This window comes from Bos indicus, chromosome 5 (assembly GCF_029378745.1).
Source record: "Bos indicus isolate NIAB-ARS_2022 breed Sahiwal x Tharparkar chromosome 5, NIAB-ARS_B.indTharparkar_mat_pri_1.0, whole genome shotgun sequence".
NCBI lineage: Eukaryota > Metazoa > Chordata > Mammalia > Artiodactyla > Bovidae > Bos > Bos indicus.
The window spans coordinates 63,422,858-63,435,733 of record NC_091764.1 but is presented as its reverse complement, the minus strand read 5'-3'; the positions used below and the strand labels follow the sequence as shown (position 1 = coordinate 63,435,733).

The 12,876-nt window shown below is 37.3% G+C and overlaps 1 protein-coding gene across 11 annotated transcripts in view; it reads left to right on the top strand.

The window, feature by feature from the left end:
- The window catches only part of ANKS1B (ankyrin repeat and sterile alpha motif domain containing 1B), a 1,154,742-nt gene that overhangs the window by 633,519 nt on the left and 508,347 nt on the right, over positions 1 to 12,876 (top strand). The window lies entirely within an intron of this gene.

Genomic DNA, 12,876 nt, shown 5'->3' with positions numbered 1-12,876 from the left:
GACACAAACATGATATGATGACACATGTAGCTATCTCTTTCACACACAAATGCTGATAAACATTGAGGACTTTTCCAGTATCCAAAGAGCCAGCCTAGAAATGCATGTTGCCAGATAGTTCTTTCAGATATGCTTAAAGAATAATTTCAAGAAAACTGTAGGGAATGTTTTTTTTTTTTTACTGATGTGAAGGTAAGAATGTGTTTTCTTATCATAGTGAGTTCTCCATTATTGAGAATATTCAAGCAGAGACTTAATGCATCTCTGTTGGAAGACAGGTGACATTGAACAGTAATATTACAAAATTCTTCAGATAGTACCATAGAATTGTGAAAACGTTACAAACATGATTATAATGAAAATAAGAGTAAATGTTAAAAAAGCCACTCGGGCAAAATTGCCTTTGAAGGACATTTTAGTAGTCAACAATCCAGTTTATTTTCACTTAATTCTCTTCTTTCCCCCTCTTAGATTGCCATCCTATCCTTTACTCATGTTTTTCTACAGTGATAATGAAAATGAAAGACTCAATCCCCAAAGCATCATTACTATTAACAAAGACTGGTTCTGTATGCGCCTTAATTTTCACTTCTTAATTACACACTAATTATGCACTAAGTGATTGACCATAACATGTGGCATTCCAATTGACCATCAGGCCATTTGTGAATTACAGCTCTACTGGGCAGAAGGTTTTTCCCTCTTGAGACCAGCTAGAACTAGAGAAGTGATAAACAACCCTGTGAAGATGACATTCCATGTCTAATGTGTTGGGGTACTGAGTCTGGTCAGGAAATAACATGATGAAATAAAAAGTCAGACAGACATGAATTCATATATTAGTCCTGCTGTTTACTAGCTGCTTGATCTTAGGCAACACACTCAGTTTCCTCATAAAATGGAAATATTAATATAGGATCATTGTAGAAACATGTTCAATGGCATGCGAGTCGAGTCTGACATATGTAGACATGTATTAAATTTTAGCTCTCCACTGCTCTATCATGAGGGAGATGTTGTGTTAGACACTATGGGCATATGAAGAAAAACACACTGCAGCCCTTCTTTTAAGAACTTTATAATGTCAGCTAGTCTCACAGCTTTCATGTTCAATTTGCTGTATTCCCTGAAATTGTGATGTGTCAATTAGAATGCAGGTCATAACAAAGCTGACAGTCAGTTGGTACCAGGGAAGAGTAATTACTAAAAGAGACCATAAATTCCAATGCACCCTGGCAAAGAGAAGAGAAAAAATCTAGAATGTATTGATTTAAATGTTCTAAATTATTCTGAAATCTGAGTATTCTCTTTTCACTTGACAATGAGGAAGAGATGTGCAATGAAATCAACAGGAGGTAAATTTAGAGTGAACACGGGAAATACTACTTTACCAAATGTATGTTATCAGTGTCTGGAATTTTGTTTTGGAAAGCCACTGAACCAAGCACTATGCCTGGCTTCATCAGAGCTGCATAGTTTATAAGCATTTATGATGTTTGTTGCTAAAAACCTCAGAAGGTGATTCAGTTCAGTTCAGTCACTCAGTCGTGTCCAACTCTTTGCGACCCCATGGACTGCAGCACTCCAGGCCTCCCTGTCCATCACCAACTCCTGGAGTTTACTCAGACTCATGTCCTTTGGGGGAGACTAAAACCATAGGCTATGGAGATACATGATGGATCAAGAATCAACACTGAATTTTCCAAACTCTTGCCCCTTATGTTTCATTGTTTTTATTTGCCCTCCCCTGACCCCACTTGCATTTCTAATTTCAGGTGTTTTCATAAACAAAATATTTATTGAACCAGAAAAGGATCTGGCTTCCCTGGTGGCTCAGACGGTAAAGCGTCTGTCTACGATGCAGGAGACCCGACTTTGATCCCTGGGTTGGGAAGATCCCCTGGCGAAGGAAATGGCAATCCACTCCAAGACTATTGCCTGGAAAATCCCATGGACAGAGGAGCCTGGTAGGCTACAAGCCATGGGGTCTTCGCAAAGAGTTGGACACAACTGAGCGACTTCACTTTCACTTTCCATCTCCATTCCTATGAATCAGCTCAAAGTTTGAGCAGTTTCTATGAATCATATAACTAGTTCCACTCATAGAAATCAGTTTTCTCTATCTTTTAAAAAGTTTCCTCAGCAGTTATATAGTAGTTAGAAACTGCTGGCAGCCCCAGTTGTCCAGGACTAAGACAGAAATAGAGTAAATATATTTACTGACTTTATTTTAGGTCAGTCCCTTAGGTTCTCACTCGGACTAACATTCATGGATGATTTTTACAAACACAATGTCTGGCTTCCCACTGGAAATCAGACTTAAATGCCAAACACTTTGGCAGTAGGATTCAATTATATTGAATACTTCATTTTACGTAGAACATCCTGTTCTTTGGTAATGCTGTACATGTGATGTGATAGTACATTTTATGTCATCATGTACACCCAGATATAAGATTTTTTTCAGAGAACAGGTTTTGAGGTTCAGATTCCAGTGTCATGTTTTAGTGGTTTTGTGACCTTTGATCTCAGTTTCCTCCCCTATAAATTCAGATTTTTAACAACTCCCTCATAAGATGGCTGCAAGGTAAGCAGGTGATCAATAAATATAAATTCTCTTACCTTTTTATCCAGGTATACATAACTGATCCTTCTATGTAGAGTATGTACCACACAACAAGAAATACTTGGGAAATCTGATTTGCTTTTCTTTTTGACCAGTGAAAATTGTAGTTAAGCTTTAACTATTCATATTCTAAGTTGCTTTCATATGAAGTCTTTCTTGAAGTTTTATTTCTTAACCATTGTCTTTGTATAACAAAGAAGTACTTTCAAGTTAGGAAATTTACCATGTTCACTGGAACCACTTCAGATTGTCACACTTTCTAAGAATCAGGCTGATGATCTTCTTGATGAAACTGAGGATCACTTAAGTATAGAAAGAAAGTGAAAGTGAAGTCGCTCAGTTGTGTCTGACTCTTTGTGACCCCATGGACTGTAGCCCACCAGCCTCCTCTGTCCATGGAATTTTCCAGGCAAGAGTACTAGAGTGGGTTGCCATTTCCTTCTCCAGGGGATCTTCCCGCCCCAGGGATTGAACCTGGGTCTCCCGTATTGCAGGCAGATGCTTTACCATCTGAGCCACCAGGGAAGCCCACTTAAGTAAAGTGGAGGCAACAAGTGGCTCCCCCAGACCCGCTTATCTTACATAACAGCAAATACTTAGTAAAATCAAGTGCCCAGACATTGCCATACAGGGGTGGTAGATAATCTTATAAACAACCCCCCTATTTCTAACTGGTTTCTATAATCTGCTAAACTACTTTAGGTGTATGGACTGTGTTAGATTGATCTCAGGTACCTGAATGTAAAATTAGTATTTCGTTAAAAGGTATTGTTTACAGCTGGGATTTTTTTTCCTCCTATACTTAAGATTGAATTGTATTCAGAGGAATATTCTAGAGTCTTTTAAAACTCTACTTTTGCCAATATATGAATTTCACCTAAATTGTATTTATAAATGAAAGCTATTAAAGTGAATTTGTAAAGGCTTTTTACCATAGACTGCACCATCTACATTGAATACATACAGCAATTCTGAAGTGATTTGCTAGAGAATACATAGCTCTGAAAGTTGTGTGTGTGTATGTTTGTGTGCACGTGTGCGTGCACATAGTCACTCAGTCATGTCCAACTTTTTGCAACCCCATGGACTGTAGCCCGCCAGGCTCCTCTGTCCGTGGGGATCTCCAGGTGAGAGTATTAGATGGGTTGCCATGCCCTCCTCAAGGGGATCCTCCCAACCCAGGGATCAAACCCAGCTCTCCTGCATTGCAGGCGAATTCTTTACCAACTGAGCCACCAGGGAAGCCTGAAAACAAGTTAATGATAATCCACCATCCTGCTTTCTAAGCTTTTGCTTTTCTTCCTCCAGGAGTCTAAGGACCAGGTAACAGTACAGGGTTCCTCATAGCCATAGAGACCCTCCATGGAGAGTTTCTAGGAATTTAGGAACTCTCTAAGGCAGACTAAGGGGTCTCTCCTCCTGAGCTATGCTTCACCTTCTCCCTGGTCTACTGGAGGGAGAGAGCTCACATGGCCCTTTCCCCAAAGAGCTTCTATTTCTGAATGGCTTGGGCCGACATCCCCACAGCTTCACAAGTTGCTCCCCCTGATGCTTTAGTTGCTTCCAGGTCCCTGATATTTATTCACATGGCTTAGATCTGCATCCAGAGGGACTTTGCCACTGATGTAACTGATAGCTGACCTCCTGCTGAGATTGTTGATGAGAATATCATTCCTCAAACTGTAGGAGAGCATGTTTGGTTTTCGTTTTTTGTTTTTTTTTTTTTTAATGTATTTAGAATTTCGAAGGCAATGGCACTCCACTCCAGTACTTTTGCCTGGAGGGTCCCATGGATGGAGAAGCCTGGTGGGCTGCAGTCCATTGGGGTCGCTAGAGTCGGACACGACTGAGCAACTTCACTTTCACTTTTCACTTTCATGCATTGGAGAAGGAAATGGCAACCCACTCCAGTGTTCTTGCCTGGAGAATCCCAGGGATGGGGGAGCCTGGTGGGCTGCTGTCTATGGGGTCGCACAGAGTTGGACACGACTGAAGCGACTTAGCAGCAGCAGCAGCAGAGTCCCCTATTAGAAAAAAGACAAAGAGGAAAGAAGCTGAATTGTATTCCTTTTTTCCTGTGTGCCAGATGCTATGCAACTTACTCTTGTGAACATTCAATTCTCCAAATAAGTCAGTGGTATTATACCCATTTTATAGATGAAGAAAGGGTAACTTGTTAAAGTCAGCTCCTTCAAATGTAGATTGATTTCTTCCTGAAGTTCATATTCCTTTCAATAAAATATGTTATTATAAAGAACAATGGAAGCCAGCCCTTTGGTTCTTCCTCTTTAGTTCAATTCATATGCATATGTACTATAGAGAGCCAACGGAGGTGTTTAAGTGTAAAACCAACCACTTGCTCTTAGCAAAACCTAACTTGGTATGGAAGACTTTAGCTCAAACCCCAAAGCCCTCCTAAAGCACAAACCACATGGTCATATATTAAAATGAATCATAGACCTGAATATCTCCTACCTCCCAAAAGTGAATGCATATGCTAATAATGATTTGGGTTTCACTTATTTTCAGAGGAAGAATTTCCTTGCCTCCGGTAATATTCTTTTTTCCATGAACTGTTAAATTGTACATAAAATCCTCTCTGTGAAATGCTGTGCAACAGGCATAATTTATTTTTGATTTTTATTTCTCTTTGCAGCACTATTTTTAATAGAGCCAACTGGGGGAAGGTGGGTAGTAGAATACGTTAGCTTACAAGCACACTATTTTGTCTAAATCAAGAGAGAACTTATTTTTATTATTATTTTATATAACACTTCACTGAGTAACTCGTTTTTTTCCCCCAGATAGATTAAATCTAAGAAATCCCTCAATAATAGAATAACCATGTAGCAATATGAATTAAGTGAGCATTAAACTAGCCTGAGTTCACTAATCTCTATCAAGAGATAGTATTTAATCAACCAAGCAATTGTGTCCTTAGCAAAATAGACCCTAAAATTTATTTAACATCTTTTATTCTAAATAGTCATTAAAAACTAAAATAGCCTACATAATATAGATTTTGATCACTAGAATATGGCTGAGATTCTCCGGTTTTGAAAGTACAAGTAATATTCATATGTGAAATTCAGTTTCTCTTAAGTATGAAATAATTGGGTGTTATTCTCTGGCCTAATATTTGCTTATGATGTATCAATAGTTGGAACCTGTACATTGTTTTCCCTTCAACATAATATTTAACCTTCTAGAAGAGGCCTAGAGAGGTGAGCAAGTGCTGTCTTCAACTTATACTGATACCCTTTCCACACCATCTTTCATATATGATCAGTCAACATCTGTTCCCATACATCCCATGATGATAAGTTCACCACTTCCAGAGATAATATATTTTACCACTGGGAAGCTCAAATCGTTAAAAATTCATGTTTTTCAAGTCCCTTCTATCCATTTTCCCTTAAAAAATCTTCAGTGATACAAAGGATGAATGCTGCTGCTGCTCATTGCTCAGTCGTGTCCATCTCTGCGACCCCGTGGACTGTAGCCCACCAAGCTCCTCCAACCATGGGATTTTCCCGGCAAGAACACTGGAGTGGGCTACCATGCCCTCCTCCAGGGAATCTTCCCAACTCCAGGGATGAATAATGACCCATTACTTTTAATAAATTATGAATATCTTAAGGATAGACTTTCCCAGTGACTCAGCAGTAACAAATCCGCCTGCAGTTCAGGAAACATGGAGATGTGGGTTTGATCCCTGGATCAGGAAGATGCCCTGGAGAAGGAATGGCAACCCACTACAGTATTCTTGCCTGGGGGACAGAGGAACCTGGTGGGCCACAGTTCATGGGGTCACAAAAAAGAGTCAGACATGACTAAGCAACTAAACAACAACAACAAATCTTAAGGATATAGCTGATATTTTTGGTAGACCACACACCTCTTGCACATTTACCATTAAGCTGGAGAACAGTTGCAAAGAGTCTTCTTTGTAGACACTTTAAAAATAGTAGGTGCATGACTTCCACATAAATGTCAGAGCATTTTACAAAGTCTACCATCAATAACCTCATACTTGTGAGAGTAGGAGGTAAAAATAATTAGGAGTGATTTGAAATATAGATACAGACCTTCATAAGTTATAGATCATCATAATGATTACTTTCAAATTTGTTTTTGATACAAATTTGTTTTCCCAAATTATAATGAGGAATGAAGTGATAAACATGAGTCATTTACCCATGAGAAAAACTTTAAAGCTTATACTGGTTGTTCTATGATACACTATTCTGATAACAAAGGGTTTCTTATCTACTAGTATTTTTGATACTTGAGTATAAAATTTTAGAGAGTTATATAAATTTAAGAACAATGATACCCAACAATGTCACTTTTAGAAATGTATCCTAAGGAAACAGGACAAGAGCAAAATATGTATATGTGTGTGTGTATATATACATATATATATGTCATTTATGATCATTGAAGAAATAGAATCAAACCAAATTACCATTTATAGAGATTTGTAACATCAGTTACTGTAATTCCTTATGATGAAATGTTGAATAGCTAATTAAAAATGACATTGTGTCTATTTTTATTACTGTGGAAATATAGCCATAATATACTACTTAGTGGAAAAAGTTGATAACCAAATAAATTATCATCCCATCTTTTAATGCACATGCATGAAAAAGTTCTGGAAGGACATATGAAAAAAGTTAACAGCAGATGTCTCTGAGTAAGTTTATCAGTGATTTTTATTTTCTGCTTTCCTAAATTTTCCAAAATTTTTATAGTAAGCATCACTCACTTCAGTCACTTGGTTGAGTCCAACTCTTTTTGACACCATTTTCATTGTCTACATCATTTACTAGAAGAAAGTATGCATGAATTTAGTAAATAAATAAACAGTAAACAAATGGCTATTTATGCAGTCACGAATATGCAAACATGTATATGTAAACACTTATACATGAAACATATAAATGTTACAGTTATCAGTCCTTACCATTATCAGTTAGTCATTCAGTTGAGTCTGACTCTTTGCAACCCCATGGACTGTAACCCACCAGGCTCCTAAGTCTATGGAATTCAACAAGCGAGAATATTGGAATGGGTAGCCATTCCCTTCTCCAGGCAATCTTCCCTGCCCAGGGTTCAAGTCTCGGTCTCCCACATTGCAGGCAGATTCTTCACCATCTGAGCCACCAGGGAAGCTCTTGGTGGTGATTAAATTTTGCCAAATGAATGCTTTATTGAATGTGATTAAGTCTTTTTATCAGTTCTGAGTTAAAATAGGTGTGCTTCAGTGGTTTCACAAAAGAGATTCATTTGATTTCTTTTAGTTTTTATTACTGGAAAAGCTATTTTTAAATAACTACACAAATTTTTTAAATACCCATAACCCAACCCCTGATCAAAAATGACTTTTTTCTTTTGTCCATGTCCTGGTCTGTGTATATATTCTAGTGACCTTCTAGCCTTTGTCTATGTACACAGTCAATTTGTATATAATAATAATTTTATAGATAGAATTTTACAATCTTCATTTTCATATTCAGTTCAGTTCAGTCGCTCAGTCATGTCCAACTCTTTGCAACCCCATGGTCTGCAGCACATCAAGCTTCTGTGTCCATCACCAACCCCCTCTAGCTTGCTCAAACTCATGTCCACCAAATCAGTGATGCCATTTTCATATTACCATTTCACAAAATTCTATTATCTTACTTTTTTCTCTTATTCCCTTGCTTCATTCTTTTTATGAATATCCAGTGTTAGCATGGTGTATATGCTTCCACTTTTCTTTAAGTTCATGCAATCCCAAATAGAAAGATGATAGATAGATAAATAGATGAATGTTGCTTGTGCTTTAAAAACATGAATTCATGCTGTATATATTTCTCTGCAATTTATTCTCATTTGACATTAATCATAGTTTTGCCTTACTTTTATAATCAGTAAAAATCTATGAAACAAAATTGCACTGGTGAAGTTCACTCTCAGAGAGGAAAGGAGGTCTGATCTGATTCTTACTCCTACCACTGCACTAACTTGCTGCTCAGTTCAGTTCAGTTGCTCAGTCGTGTCCAACTCTTTTGCAACCCCATGGACTGCAGCATGCCAGGCTTCCCAGTCCATCACCAACTCCCAGAGTTCACTCAGACTCACGTCCATTGAGTCAGTGATGCCATCCAGCCATCTCATCCTCTGTCATCCCCTTCTTCTTCTGCCTTCAATCTTTTCTAGCATCAGGGTCTTTTCAAATGAGTCAGTTCTTAGCATCAGGTGGCCAAAGTATTGGAGTTTCAGCTATCAGCATCAGTCCTTCCAGTGAATATTCAGGGCTGATTTCCCCCAGGATGGACTGGTTGGATCTCCTTGCAGTCCAAGGGACTCTCAAGAGTCTTCTCCAACACCACAGTTCAAAAGCATCAATTCTTTCATGCTCAGCTTTCTTTATAGTCCAACTCTCACATCCATACATGACTACTGGATAAACCATAGCTTTGACTGGATGGACATTTGTTGGCAAAGTAATGTCTCTGCTTTTTAATATGCTGTCTAGGTTGTTCATAACTTTTCTTCCAAGGAGCAAGCGTCTTTTAATTTCATGGCTACAGTCACCATTGCAGTGATTTTGGAGCCCCCAAAAATAAAGTCTGTCTCTATTTCCACTGTTTCCCCATCTATGTGCCATGAAGTGATGGGACCAGATGCTATGATCTTAGTTTTCTAAATGTTGAGTTTTAAGCCAACTTTTTCACTCTCCTCTTTCACTTGCTGTATGACTTGAAAAATAACACCTCACAATGGACCTCAGTTTCCTAATTTAAAAATTAAAAGATAGAACTAGATCTTATCTCTATAATTCCATGACATATTTTATCTTTTGTCTTATGGATTATTCTTTGGCAGAGTGTCCTTTAAAGCTTTCCAATTCTTAATTTCTTAAGGACAAATTATCAATAAATCTTCAATATGTGTATTTCAACTAGGTTCTTCTAGGAATGTTGCCAGATCCTCATTTACAATGCTTTTAAAATATATTAATGTAATAAAAGTTTATTTTATTTGGTACAGGTGTATAAGATATTTAAGTTCTTTGTTTTTATATGCAAAAGTGACTTTCTCCTAAGAATCTCAATTCTTTTAATAAACCTTACCTTTTGCTAATTTTTAGGAGACAGGGTTTCCCTGATGTTTCAGACAGTGAAAAACCTGCCTGCAATGCGGGAGACATGGATTTGATCCCTGGGTTGGAAAGATCCCCTGGAAAAAGGAATGGCTACCCATTCCAGTATTCTTGCCTGGAGAATTCCATGGACAGAGGAGCCTGGCAGGCTACACAGGGTTGCAGAGAGTCAGACACGACTGAGTCACTAACACACACACGCTAAATTACTAGCTGAAATCATGTGCAAATGATTAATGATGTGCATGGGAATAATGAAATAAATTTCTGATACTGTACTTTGTCTGCTTCTTGGATCCACTGACCTTCTTATAAAAAATCTTATTGACAGAAAAAGTACTTAGCATTTCAGTAGTGTATGCTTTTCCTTAGGTAGCAGGTACCGACCAAATACTCACAGTGGCCCATTTCTTATCCACTGACTTGGCTTGACCAAGTCAAAGCACACTCCCCCACAGGTTCCTGAACTTTGGCTTGACCCCAAAACTAAACAAGCACTAAAATGCAGACCATTTTTCTTAAATGTTGATTCCAAATCAGAATATGATTGAGACTAAGCATACAACTTGCCCCTGAGTTTCTTGGCAACCAAGACAAAAGTGGGCTACAAAACTGTCATCATAAGGCATATTTTCAAGGCATGTAGAGCAAGGAACTCTTTCCTAGCTTGAAACTCTAGAAGGAATTTCCCCCATGCATCATTTTGTGAAAGATATACAACTCAAATAGGAACAATGCTTTGATTAGAATGCAGGACCAAGGGGCAGTGATCTACTTATGACTTACACATAGACAGGTGTACAGTGATAAGGAAGTATCTCTGTACAGACCTTTCTTCTGGGGACTTTTAGCTTTCTCCAGGACATAAATGAGCACATATTCTAGAATATCGGTGTTGTTTTTATTTACCCTTTCAAAAAATGCCTTCTTTATGTAAGCTGTTCTATGTGTTAATGACTTGAGTATCAGGATTTCAGGGGTGCTTAATAAAATTACAGGCATACTCTAAAATATTATGTGACAGTGAGGTTGGAGAGCTACTCATCATGTGTGAAAGAGTATGAAATATGGTATCAGAAAATGTGAGAGTCCCAGTTCCATCCCTTGCTGGCTGTGTGATCCTGGACAAGTTACTTCATCATTCTGAGCTTTTATTTTGTTATTCTTTAAAAAGAGGATAATAATAATTTCTTATTATTATAATTAAATGAGATAATTTATATAAAAGCACTTGTAAAGTAAAGCTGTTAGTCATTATGATGTTACCTTCATAGAAAGCTCTTTAACTTTTGAATTAGAGCTCACTGTGTTCATTTTTCTCTCCAGGCAATTGAATGCAGTTTATAAGCACTCAGTAAAATAGTTGCTTTATATCCACATATGGACTATTCACCTTCTAGAAAGTTTCTTAAAATAAATAAATACGCTTTTCTTCTTGAAGAAGTAACCAATAAAATAGATTTTCTAGTTCATTTTTATATATTAAAGAAAAATTTATTTACTCTATTAACAAAATAAGTAAGGCCAATTCCCCCACTAATAAAAACAGAAATAGGAAGAAATTCCAGGACAATGAACTAAGATCAAGTGTGTGTACACATGCCTGATTACATTACAATTATTGACAGTTTGATTGTTTTTCCACCTACAGGCCAACTCTCCTCAACAAACTTGAAAATGTAGGCAGTAAATTATTTCTTAAGTGATTATGCTAACAACTCACTATAATATGGAGCTTTGAGAGCCTGAAGACAGAATATGAAAGATATGGCTAGATATGCTGCTGTCAGAGTCATCTAGACTCGAGGGAAATTGACAACATAGACACAAGTTGTGGGCATAGGAAAAGAAGATGGAGTGTCTGTTTGAATGTCCATTGTTTACTGATATTTAACCCTTTTTGAGTCACCAAATGCTTTGAGAGTTTGATGGAAAACATGAGGCCTCTTGCAGGAAAAATGCAAATATACTTTTGAAACAAGTTTTGTTTTCAATCTTTCCCACACATAAACCTATATGTATGTGCATATAGGTATACATGTACAAATATACATTCATCTTGAGGGAGGAAAAACAAGTGGTATGCAAAGGAAATGTAAGCAGTAATGAAAACTTACCAGTTTAAAAAAAGATTTTCCAAACTCCTGAGAGTACTCCAGACTTTGAATTTCCAGAGTTGAAAGTTTTCATACACATGATTAGTGCTAAAAATATCACCGAAGTCTCTCAGAGAAAAACATAGAGCCTCTGTTCCACTTAGGAAGATCTAAGCATGAGTTCCTATCTTAAATAAACATCAGACATAGTCTAGATTTGGAAAAGGATTAAATGGAACATTTCAAATTATGAGATGTTAAGTAAGAGAATTTCAGTGAGCTTAGGTTTGATATCTAATACAAATTTAAGTTAAGATATATTTTATCTGCTCACATATTCCTGAATCAAATGTGGTTTTATGCATGTTTTTGGTTCAGTGATACAAAGGACATGGGGATATGCCAGACGCTTTCAAATTCCTGTGGGCTCACAATGGTCTCCTTAAACCTGAGTGACTTTTACATCCTAAATTTCTTTACTGATCATCTATAGTCTCAGTTTTAAGATTTCAGAGAGAAGAAAACTTTAAGAATTCATAATTTTAACTTTTTGAATGTTAAGAAATTTTCTTCCTAAAGATTTTAATTTGAAATATGTATGAATTATTATGTGTATTCTTTCTCCAATTTTATCCCTCCATTTTAAGCTGTTTTACAGGTGTCTCAGTGGTAAAGAATCTGCCTGCCAATGCAGGAGACATGGGTTCAATCCCTGGGTTGGGAAGATCCCCTGGAGAAGGAAATGGCAACCTCCTCCAGTATTCTTGCTTAGGAAATCCCATGGACAGAAGAGCTTGGCATGCTACAGTCGATAGGGTCGCAAAACAGTCAGACACAACTTAGTGACTAAACAACAACAAAACATATTCTACACACTGTTCTTTATCTTACTTTTTAATTTTTTAATTAAAATTAATGGGTATGATTCCACAACAGAATATAGAGCACTTCCTGGTATTTAGTTGTATGAAGTAGCACAATTAATCGTCCTATTAGTAGAG